The sequence below is a fragment of the Lissotriton vulgaris genome, chromosome 3_1 (genome assembly GCF_964263255.1).
Source record: "Lissotriton vulgaris chromosome 3_1, aLisVul1.2, whole genome shotgun sequence".
Lineage (NCBI taxonomy): Eukaryota > Metazoa > Chordata > Amphibia > Caudata > Salamandridae > Lissotriton > Lissotriton vulgaris.
In genome coordinates this window covers 1,034,609,428-1,034,622,436 of record NC_141689.1, presented here as the reverse complement: position 1 = coordinate 1,034,622,436, position 13,009 = coordinate 1,034,609,428, and the positions used below count along the sequence as shown (strand labels likewise).

At 43.1% G+C, this 13,009-nt stretch overlaps 1 protein-coding gene across 1 annotated transcript in view; it reads left to right on the top strand.

Annotated features, from left to right (window-relative positions):
* Positions 1-13,009, top strand: part of USP53 (ubiquitin specific peptidase 53) — a 349,409-nt gene that overhangs the window by 165,205 nt on the left and 171,195 nt on the right. The gene's annotated exons all lie outside the window — the stretch shown is intronic.

Genomic DNA, 13,009 nt, shown 5'->3' with positions numbered 1-13,009 from the left:
AACATGACCAGGTCGTTCCCATATAGTAGGCTGGATATCGGTGCCTTCCTCTCCCCACTGGCCCCCTTTTGCGAATGTGCATTGACCTATGTCTAGTCCCGCAGTCCGGTCTGAGAGATACATGTTGAAAAGCAGGGGAGCTAGAGGTCACCCCTGGTTCAAACCAATCTTAGTTGTGATTTTCCTCGATAGATGTGAATCATTTCCTAATTTAATTCTTATCCATGTATTTGTGTAGAGGGGTTTGATCTCTCATAGCAACTTTGATTTGAATTCCCTAGATTTGCAGCACTCAGATTTGCTAAATATTTTGCCTCGATGTCTAACAAAGCTACTACACAGTAGTTGCCTGGCAGACATTTCCTACCTTCCTTGTAGATGGGATGGACTGTAGAACCTTTTCAGGAGTCTGTATTTCTTCAATGGCTAGGATGTAACTGTGTTGAGAGCTTCTTAACCCAGAAGTTTGAATTTGATTTGCATAATACCTGAGGTAGATCATTGAGCCTATGAGACTATTAGCGGAATAATTTCTTGACTTACTAATAATGTTTCGTGAAAGAGCAGTGCATTAGTCCAGATTTTCTATTCCCCAACTGTCTAATAAGAGGGCCTGGTCACTGTCACGATTCACCTCCAAGGCACTCTATTTATTTGGATCAAACGTCTTTTCCTTCGCTGCGGTTCTCTACTTGTACTGAGAAGTGTGTGCAAAGAAAGTGTACCCATTCTGGTTCAGTGATATTTGCATTATTCACTTTTAGTGTTCCACTTTCAATTACATTCACTGCTTATCAAAAAGATTTTGAGACACTCTTTTACTGGCACATAGAAAAGTGGTCAAGCATTGGTCGCAGTATAAGTTTTGGCTACCGACACCTCCTTTTTGATTTTTTTTCTTGCATTGAAGTAGACCTTTGTCCTGAGGGTTTTTTCCATAGTAATCAAGGTTTTGTTCTATAGCTTTTTTAATATTTTGCTTCCAGTGTTGCCAATTGCCTTTCCTTTCAAGCAGAGTTTGTGGAGCATCTCCTGGGCCGTTTTGACAAAATATTGTCTGTTAATCTCTCCCATTGTTTTGCTGAATTGTCTCTACTTTCAATGCATATATTTAAGAATGTCACACAGTAATCTGCAATATCCAAGTCTATGGCTTTGTTCCATTCTAACCTCCTTAGATTTTCGGTACGTGCTCTGGTTATTAAGGTATTTGTTGGTGTGATAAGGGGCACAGTGGTTAAAAATTTACTTTCTTAAACATGCTCGCATGATAATGTATGTGGTGGACTAGGCATAGATACACACTTTGATGTGGGGTCATTTTTATTAAATTTTTAAACATTTTAGCCGCTATTTACTTAGATTAGTCAACTGGTTTGCACTAGACTTAGCACTTTACTTTCTACAGAGCGTAGCATTTTTCACGAATTACTGCAGTACTGTAAATAATAGTGCCACCTTATTCTGTTTTGCAGGTGTCAATTGATTTAGATTGTTTTAGCAATCAGCCTTAGAAACCCAAGTCCAAAAACTGCGAACATGGAACATGCTGAACTTTCTGTGTTAAATAATGTTATGATTATTATGTAATTATAATTACACATTTGCACTTTATACTGGTAATCTCAATCAGTTTTTAGCACATTGGAAATGAGAAAGGTGTTTGATTTATATACTTCTTTTAAAAGCTTGTTCTCACTTTAACGGACGTGCCTGTCTAAATAAAGTAAAAATAAACATGGTTAAAAGTTTGATGACTTGCAGGTGGTGATCACTTTCTGTGTGTTGATCTACTTGAATTTGTGAATGTATTTGAACATGGCATGATTTGCCAGTATGTCATCTAGATAAGAAGCTCAGTTTTGAGAAGTTCGGGTACAAGGGGAGTGAACGAGGGACGGTCCTTATCGACTTTGAATCTGCCATCTAGTGCCTTCAGTCCAACCGCCATGCGAGCAGCCTTTCGTCTAGTTTGTCACAATGTCTTCTCGAGGGTTGAACCTGGTCAGGGACCTCCAAGTAGATCTCCATCTTGTTCTTCTGATCTTCGTGATCTTAAGTTCTAAGCCGAGTCAGATCAAAATCTCCAGTTAAAATAATATAGGGGGTCTCAATATTCAGCTTCAGTTCTATGATGATTTCATGTAATTTTGCTCGCTATCGATCTTTTTTTCTCTTGCGTTTGGATTGATATAGAGGTTTATTTTTAAAAAACGGTCGCATTTTGTGTTCACTGGTCCATCCTTCAAGTTTTAGTACAAGTATCCTGGCCACTGATGTAGAGAACCAATCAATACATAAATTTAAATTGGAACTAATCTAAATGGATCCCCCTCCCCCATCCCCCTTTGCCGCTTAGTTTTAATTGCATGATTTGGATATTCTACGAATCTTATTAATGGAATGGAAGTTTGTGGCTAGGTATGAAGGGCGACAACTTTAAATTGTCAAAAGTCCAGGTGGAGCAAAGGGGCCGACACCCAAGCGGAGCCAAGGGGCCGTCACCCAAGCCTTGTTCCCCCCCGAACCCCTGCGACTGCCGCCGACCCCCTGCCGCCTGACTTGAATTCGGAGCGGACCTTCCCGCTGGCGAGTGCGCTTCCCCGGGGTCCTCCTTCCGCCCGCTGTGGACGCAATCTGTTCGGCTCGCCTGGAGCTACGCTGCCGAGACTCAAACGCAGATCCCCAGCCCCCGAGTCGGCGGCTCTACCAACTGCGCCACATCCTCACGCATTGATCTGTGAGCTGAGGAGATCTTCTTGTTTTCCATCATCCTGATCCCCTGACACAGGGGCGGAGCTGCAACCTGGACCGCAGCCCTCCGGATCATGACTGCCAGTCTCTGCGGAGTTCTGTGCTGAAATTACAGCGGTCCCCGGGGGTGAATCTCCGCTCGCCGCCTCGGCGGCCCTGGCAGCAAGATGGCAGCCGCGGTCTGACTGTTGCCGCGGTTCCTGTCCTGTGAAACAGACGGACAGCTCGAGGCGGGTGAAATTGCCTGTACAGCCTGGCGCATAGTGGCACATTCCCGTGGAGGTGAGGAGGGGGAGAAGCACTTTCATTGCACAGCCACCTACTCAGCCCCTGACTGCGACACAAGATGGCAGCCGGCAGTGAGCGCCCGGCGTTCTCGGCTGTATTGGGCAGCAGCCTGCCTGTGGTGATCCCACTGATGCCCCTCTTATGACCTAAGGGCTGAGACAGCCCCGATACGACACTGAGTCGTGCTGTAGCGATCAAGGATCCTATTTTGCCTACAGTAAGGACCTTGCGGAGCCACAGACAAAATGGCGCCAAGCCTCCCATAGGCTTACCGGCTTGCCTATCCCGGACACAATAATTAGGGCGGAGGACATTGTGGCCCTTAGCCACAGAAACCCTGCTCACCCCGCACGCCAAAAGAGCCCGGTGCCTCACTCTGACTTGCTCCAACTCCGTGCTAAGCCTGGTAAAGGTCGCTGCACAGGAGGCCATAAGGGGAGATGTGAAGTGGAGCCCTGCAGTAGCCGACGTGTTCTATCTTATGCCTTCCTGCACCTGAAATTGCCCCTATTTATATTTGCTTATATAAGTATACTTACACTATTGGTCCCATGTTTTTGCGCTATTTATTCCTTCTTGCACCTGAAATTGCCTCCATCTCTATTGCTTATATATGTATGCTTTCAGTGTCTGACTCGTATTACTGTGCTTTTTATGATATTCGCCCCCCACTTCTTTGGCGTTTATTTTCTCTATGTGACTCATATAATTTTCATTTTACTTTTAATTTAAGTTTAATGTGTGATCTATTCTTCTTGTGTATCATGACTACGTTGCTCTCCTATATGATGCTCTCTTGTATGCTACACCTCAATTATCCCCCCATCTCTATTGCTTATATATGTATGCTTTCATTTTCATACTCATATTACTGTGCTTTTTATGATATATTCGCCCCCCACTTCTTTGGCGTTTATTTTCTCTATGTGACTCATATCATTTTCATTTTACTTTTAATTTAAGTTTAATGTGTGATCTATTCTTCTTGTGTACTCTTCATGACTACGTTGCTCTCCTATATGATGTTCTCTTGTATGCTACACCTCAATTATCCCCATCTCTATTGCTTATATATGTATGCTTACATTGTCTGACTTATGTTAGTGTGCTATTTATGCTACTCGCCCCCCACTTCTTTGGCATTTATTCTCTCTATGTGATTTATATCATTCTCACTTTTAATTTTTGAACTTAAGTTCAGTGTGTGTTCTGTTTTTTTTTGTACTCTTTATGACTACGTTGCTCCCCTATATGATGCTCTTTTGTATGTTACAACTCAATTTATTACAATTGTAATTGCTTTGGCGAATCGTAACTCTACTCCCCCCTTTCCTTAGTTCCGCACTTTATATTCTGGTTTTTATGGTGTATGTGGTTTAATCTACGTGCTTATACTCTCATTCACTATTCTTCCAACCATGCCTCCCCTCACTCATTCTCCCACTATCTCAGAATCACCTATCTCTAAACTTGGTCCTAACTCATGGTCCATTCTTTACCCCTCCCATCTCTCTAAAATTGGTAAGAAAAACTTTAAAACACAAACTTCTCAGTCTCCATCAAGAAACACGATTTGCAGACAGCTGCAATAGCCTTACCTCCTCCACAATTACCAATTACATCTTCTTCACCAAACGCCCATCTAAATGGAAAAGCTTATTTCTCCGACACCTCCCTATCACTAATTCCCACAGTATTCCTTAAGGTCTGAAACTCTCAACCACTCCCTCTTTCCCTGGTGAAATATACATTTCCATATTCAAATCTGGAAACATACTCTTTCAAGCGTCTGAAAAACACCTCAACATCTTTGAACAACACTTCAGTGCACTATCCCAAAATCTTGCACATACCCTGAACCCTTACCTCCCACCCCCTCAACATCCAGATTCTTCTCTACCCCCACACTTTCATGCCCCCTATCTCTTCTCACTGATTCACTCACCTACCACTTCACCCAACCTTGATGTCTATACCCAACCACAACTGACTACTCTAGCTATCAATACTATAACCAGTAATGACACCGTACGCTCCCATGCCCCCCTTTCTCTTCTCACCGATTCACCCACCTCCTCCCCCAACCTTGATGCCTATACCCAACCACAACTGTCTACTCTTGCTCTCAATACTATAACTAGTAATGACACCCTTAACTCCCAATCACTAAGTGTGTCTGCCTCTCTTCCATCCGCCCTCACTAATGATTCTCCCACTTCCTCCTATGCCTCCCACACCCTCCCCCTATCCGTTAATCCTGCTCACCCCTGTTACCCTCACCACTACATTCTTCCCCCATGCTCTCACCCTGTCCTCTTCTCCTGTTCTGCAATCCTCCTCAAGCCTCCCTTCTCACATGCCCCCTCAACCCGGGACACCTCCACTCCTTCCTCTTGACTCTTCTAACTTTTCTGAAATTCCTGTTCCCCGCACACATACTCTCGCACCCTCTCTAACCCCTAAGTCTATAAGCTCTTGGGTATGCCCCACTCCCTACGATCTCACCATAACACTTCTCCCCTATCCCCTACCTTTTATGATTCTTCCTCTACTCCTCCAGCCTCTCATACTTACCCTCCTCTATCCTCTCCTTCCAATAATCTACTATCTACTCTACACCCCTCTCCTTCTGGCTCCCGTACTAAACCACCCCCAGATGCACAAAATCCACTCCCTCCTCTTATAACCCCCACATACTCCCCCAACAGCTCATCCTTTGCCTCCCCATCTAACTCCTTCACACATTCCCCTGAACATTCCCACGATCCCCATCATACCGTCCTATATTATCCCTTTTCCTCATGTCCCAACCAACCTTCCCAAACCCTATGCCTCAACCATCCTTACTTCCTCTGTTCCCCTCCTCCTCAACAAGAACCCAAGCTTCCCCACTTCTCTCTCCCCCTCTCGGAATCCTCCCCCACTCTGTAACTCCCTTCTCCTCCACGACCCCCTCCCATCCTTCACCCCCCTTCCTTTCACCAATCTCCCTCTCCGGGACAATACTAACTCTCCTCACTTCCTAAATACAACTGACCACCTTCATTCCTCACTTCTTACCCAATCACTCCTTAATGTCGAATTTCTCCTTTCGTCCCTTGTTTTAGAACTCTCCTCCCTCAGAAATGAGGTCTCTCTCCCCGCCAGGAACCACTCTCTGGATCACACCCACCCCACTGTCCCTTCACTAAACTGCAAAGCGTCTCATTTCAAAGCACCTCTCATTTCCACCCAAACATCTCTCCTATTATAGTTGCTAACACTAATACTCTACTTAGCCCACCCCTCCATCTACCTGTCCCCCCCTGACCCAGTTGAACTTACTAAATTCTTCCCCCATCCACCGCAACTTCGATCTCCCCTCTCCAACATGCTTCCTGCCCAGCGACCTTGGAAATTAACCTGACCACGACCTCCCCAGTCTCCCCCTACCTAAGACTGATGGTTTCAACTCCCCAAGCCCTCCCCCCTTGCCTTCCTACTCCCTGTGACCCCATGACCTCACCGTTCTCCACAAAACCCTCCCACGCGACCCCCCTCCCCCCCCCCCCCCCCCCTTTCCCTCAATCTACCATCCCAGTTCTCATGGGAATGAGCAGGTACACCCTATACCCTGTGTCACCCAGGCCCCCACAACAACTAACGTTATCCTCCCTTGTCCCTCCACTCAATACATCGACTCGTTACCCCTCTATTGCATGTTGATTAACTGCCGGTCTGCCTCTTGCCACTCTACGGAAATCACTGAAACCATTCTCAGTGAGATCATCGACATTGCATTCTTAACTGAAACATAGCTCAACCCCCACTCCACATCTATCTTCGACATGCTCACTCCTCCAGGTTATTCCATCCTTAAGAAAGATAGAATCGATCTAATAGGACTAATAGGAGGAGGCCTTTCCCTTATCTTTAAAGACAAACTCAAACTCACGCTGGTCCATCTCCAGGACCCATCCACCTTTTGAATACCTCTGCGCTGATTTTACTATTCCTGGTTCCCCTACTATCCGCCTACATACCATTTACCACCCCCTGGTAATTCTATCACCTTTACAGAGGAGCTCTCGGACCTCATTATTCAAGCATCGCTCTCGAACTCCAGGAATCTCTTCCTAGGAGACTATAATATCCATTGGAATAAAAAAGAGAACCCTGCAGTCATCCTCTTTAATGAAACTATGGACATTAGTGACCTGACTCAACTCTGCCAATCTCCAACTCACTCTAAAGGTGCCACCCTTGATGCTATTATCACTAGCAAGGATCTGGCCTCCCTCTCCAAGACCATTCCCGTGGACTGGTCTGATCACCACCTTATCCTCTTCACCATGAACAGCTCTGCTACTTGTCCTACCCCAATTGGCAGTTTACCAATGAAACACACTCGTAATCTTCACCTCATTCCCCCTGGCGAGTTGGAATCTACAATTAAAACTAGATTACTACTCCCCCCTCTCTCCTTTAGCATTACCGACCTAACTGATCATTACAATAATTCTATCCTTGAAGCCCATGACCAAATTGCCCCAACTAAACTAAAACAACAACAAAAATCCCACCCAAATCCTGTTTCAACTCCGACCTTAATAATGAAAGACGTGCCCTCCGGCAGTCTGAACGTGCTTGGAGGAATCAACCTTCCTCTGCTAACTTGGTACTCCTTAGAAATGCCAGGGCCAAATACAAAAAGCACATTTTCAACTAAAAAGCCTCCTTCCTCCGTTCTCAACTCGACCAGGCTAGAAATCGTCCCAGAGAACTTTTTAACATTGTTAAAAGACAAACCTCCGCTGGCCCTCCAAAACTATTAGCCACTGTTGAGAGGTGTGAAGAAATCGCTAGCTTCTTTTCTAATGAAGTCAACAAGATAGAGCTATCCTTCTTTACCACTCCCCACCCAACCAACTCTTCCATCATTCCAGCCCCCCCTCAGCCAACACCTCCTCCCGAACATTTCAACTGCACTTTTGTCCACTTCTCCCCTTTATCATGTTCCCTCACAACCCCTCCTCGCTCTCCCCAAGTTTGACTCCAATTATATTGACCCCCCAGCCAAAAAACAATGCTTCTTGGAGTGAATTCTGTCCTATATCTGAAACTGCTGTCCTCCACATAATCCCCAAACTCAAACTACCCTACCATACCAAAGATCCTCTTCCCTCTCATTTGGTTCAGGAACTTAAGCAAATCATTGCCCCTATATGGAGCAACATTATCAACTCCTCCTTTGCTACTGGTAGTGTTCCTGCCTCCGTTCAACTAGGTCAAGTCAACCCCTTCCTCAAAAACACCGCTGCTGACCCTAATGACTTAAACAATTTGCGCCCTATCTCAAACCTTCCCTTCCTCTCCAAAGCCCTTGAAAAATGTGTCCTGTCACAACTGGATAACCATATTGACTCATTCAATCTCCATGACGCTTTCCAATCTGGTTTCAGAAAGGGATGCAGCACCGAAACTGCAATTCTCAACATTACTGATGACATTCATCGGTCTTTAGACAAAGGCGAATCCTCCCTCCTCATCCTCCTTGACCTCTCTGCGGCCTTTGATACTGTTCATCATCTCACCCTACTTAAAACTCTCAAAGACCGTTTCGGTCTTGATGGCAATGTCCTCAAGTGGTTCACCTCTTGTCTCCATAATATAACCCAACAAATTAAACTTAGCGGTTGCCTTTCCAAACCGCAACCTGTCTCACTTGGTGCCCCACAAAGTTCTATCCTCTCTCCAACTCTTTTCAACCTCTTCATGGAATACCTCACCCTCCTTCTCAAACAAGCTAAAATCAGTTACCACCTTTATGCCGATGACACTCCACTATATTATAAGATCAAATCCCACGACGACATCTTACATCTCAACAATACCCTGACCAAAGTCCAAGCCTGGTTTCACCTTAACCACCTCAAACTAAATCCTAAAAAAACTGAAATCATCCTTTTCGCTCCCAAAAACAACTCTCTTCCTATCCAACACTGGATTGCAGGTATCAAAGCACTTAACTGCTCTCTCTCCACCTCCAACTCTGTCAAATCCCTTGGCATCAGCATCGACCAGAATCTTAATCTCATCCCTCACATTAAAAATTTGGCTAAAGGTGCTCTCTTCACTCTACACCACCTTAAAAAAAAAAAATCTATGTGTTCATATATTTAACAAGGGACAACCACCAAAGTCCTGGTCAAAAGCCAAAATAGTCATATTCTTGAAGAAAGATAAACCACCAGATCAGATGGGCTCCTACCGCCCTATCACTTTAATGAACGTGGACTCAAAAATATATTCCAAATTAATAGCGAATCGAATAGCACCATTAATACATAAACTTATCTCAAATTCCCAGCACGGGTTTGTACCAGGAAGAGGAACTACAGACCACATTCATAGAGTGATTACCCTGTTTGACAGTACAGAAGTGACGGGAGACCCAATGGCGCTTATCCTTTTAGACGCTGAAAAAGCATTTGATCGGGTCTCCTGGTCATTTCTGTGGCTGGCAATGGGTCATCTGGGCTTTAAACACCGATTCATTCAGGCTGTACAAAAACTATATACTGACCCTAAAGCTGTAGTGATGGTAAATGGCAATCTCTCTAAAGAATTTAAAATATCAAGGGGAACTCGCCAGGGTTGCCCATGCTCCCCATTGCTATTTGCTATCTACATTGATCCCTTTATTCGCAGTCTAGAATCTAATGTTGGGATTATCCCTATTCTGACCCAAGGATATATGACTAAAACTCTTGCCTATGCCGATGACATCGCCATAGTGACATCAGATCCGGCATTAGCCTTACCTATAATTGAAACTGAGGCAAAAAACTTTGGCAAAATGGCCGGCTATGCCCTCAACCAGAACAAAACCCAAGTAATCCTAAATGACAAATGCACTATGGTGGATCCTCGTGTGACAACAAAAGCGACCTACTTAGGGGTATGTATCTCCTCTAAACTCGATACAGTGGTCAAATTAAACTTCAGCCCCCTGCTAGATAAAATGCAGAAAGATCTTCACTGTTTGAATAACCTGCATCTATCTCTGATTGGCCGTGTAAATGCACTAAAAATGGTTTACTTCCCTAAATTGCTCTATATGTTCAGAGCAATTAATCTGGAAATTTCTGAATATTGGTTTAAACTGATGGAGCGTACTTTCTCCAGTTTTATTTGGTCTTATTCACAACCTCGAAGAGCCTACAAGCTCTTGACTCTCCCTAAAGAAAAAGGAGGCTTAGCCCTTCCTAACCTTAAGCTATATTATTGGGCTTGTATGCTTTCATATAATCATGAACTCTTCTTTCTATTAGATGATAATGAGATAGCCTCAGGGGAAGACCAACCATCGATTCACCAGCTGGTATTAGGTAATAAGAGCAAAGGCTATATGTGGCGATTTCTCTACGATAGCTACCACAAAAAGGTCCGCCTGAAAACCTTATTGGGAGGATTTAAAGCATGGAAAGCTGTGAGGAAATTACTGGGTATAGGACGACTCTCGCTTTACTCTCCTCTAAGCAACAATCCGGCCCTCCCCGAAATATTCAGAGATGCCTGTATTGATAGATGGAATATGGCAGGAATTACACATTTTGGATGTCTTATTTCAAATGAAGGGTTATACTCTTTTGAAACCTTGAGGGAAATATATCACTTGGAATGGAGGGATTTTTTTAAATATCTGCAAATCAGAGATTTTTTAACACGAAGGATTAGGGAAAATACCCCATTTGATAAAATACCGACAGCAGAAACCTTAAAAATAACCAAAAAATTCACAATTGGTGAGATATATTCTCACCTGCTATTCCTCCTTCCAAACAATCTTGAGAAAACAGCACAGAAGTGGCAGGGGAAATTAGCAATCAGCATAGAAGAATTTAATTATGCATATGATTTATCTCAAACTATCCTCATGTCAACTAAACTGCAAACTCAGTTTTATAAAACCTGCTTTTTTATGTATTATACCCCTGATAGAATCGCCAAATGGGGAAGTGGGAGGGGTACATGTTGTTTTAGATGTACTTTATCTAATGCAGACAGCATACATATATTTTCCTCCTGTGCAAACTTATCCTCTTTAAAATTGAACATTGAACGGTTTCTAACTGATGTTCTAAAAACAGAAATAACCCTTTCTAATGAAATGATTTTGCTTGGGGCGATTAGTCTTGCAGAACTATCTCCTGGACACGAATTAATATTTATCGCAATGGCGGTCTTAAGAATCTGTATCGCCACCGCCTGGCTAGACCCTAACCCACCATCTTTTCAACAGTGGTTTTCTAGATTGTTAGCTATATTTAACTTAGAAATGGCTATATATAAAAGAAAAGGCAGAAGACGGAGGGTCCGGGGATTAAAAATCTGGAATCCCTTAATTGAGTGGTCTCAATCCCAAGGCAATTCTCTGTAACATAAGGCCATAACCAGCGTGATCTAAGAACTGCCAAAATTGAATTTGTTATGGCTGTAATTTTTTTCTTTTTGTAAATAATAATTATTTAGATGCTGTTTGTATCTACCCAAACAGACTGGAAATGTTTTGGCTGGTTGATTAACCTATTTACCTATTTAGCTATTAATGTATGATTTATGAACTTACCTAAAATTCATAATTTCTCTGTATTTATATTTGAAATATTATTGTTGAACTTGTCTGACTGGGGGGGGGGGGGGAAGAGAGGGGTTTGTAAATTTGGGAAAAAACCTAATAAAGATATTTAAAAAAAAAAAAAAAAAAAAAAAAACCTTTATTGCAGCTGATGATTTTAAAATTGTTGTACAATCTCTTGTCCTTTCAAGAATTGACTATGGCAACGCCACCCTTGCTGACACCCCAAAGTCCAACTTGCCCCGATTAAATCTGTTCTCAACCTGGCGGCCAGACTTATCTCTGACTGTAAGTGATATGATCACATCTCTCCTGTCCTCAAAAACCTCAATTGGCTCCCAATAGAAGGCAGGTCCACTTACAAGATTCCCTGTATTACTCACAAAACCCTTCCTGACAAACTCCAAAAAGCAGGGTGTACTAGATCTTTGAGGAGCACTAACGCCCTTGTCCTAATCCCCCCTCGGTTCAAAAGTAAAAAGACTCAATCACGTGCATTCTCAGGCAATGCCCCTTCGATTTGGAACTCTCTTCCCAAAGATCTTCGTTGCAACTCTTCCTACCCTCTCTTCAAAAAAAGCCTCAAGGTGCTTCTTCTCAACAAATATTGGGGTCCTTAAAGATACTGAACGCTCTGTCCATTTTCTCATTTTCACTTCTCTATTCACCCCCTCCTACTTCCACTTCCTATATTCTCCCTCCTTCTCTATCTACCCCTCTCCATCTGCTTATTCAACAGTCCTTTTCTCCGTTACCCGATCTCTTAATTACCTCTTCCATTTACTCTCGTAAGATTCAAATGCCTTATCCTATGTTATTAAATTGCCCTATGTTGACCTGTTTCATGATGTTTAACCTACCCTGTAAAGCGCTCTGATACTCTTGGGGCCAGTAGCGCTATATAAAACCTTTTAAATAAATAAAGCTTGTGAACTTTAGAGGGAGTCGAAAACCATGAAATGGGAGCGCAAAAGTCAAGGACCATGCAATTGCCCTGAAATGTAACAACCATTTTCTTTTCTTTTTTATTACCTTTTGGATAGGTGCATTTGCACCTGCATCAGACCAAAATAAATCTGTTGTTTACTACCCTCTCATTTGTCTACTGTGGCTGACTTCAGCAGACTGACATTTGTAGAGCATAGTTTTGGATGGATTACGAGACTAAGTACTTCTTTTGTAAATGACTTAGAAATGTGTTATTGTTGTTTCTCTGTTTCTTTACTTTAATTTTTTTGCATTTGAAATAAATGGCTATTGCTATATATTTTCCCTCTTTGACATGCATCTTTTGCAACATGTAAAATTGTGCATAGTTGCATTAAAAGGGTAGATCATGGCTTAGCA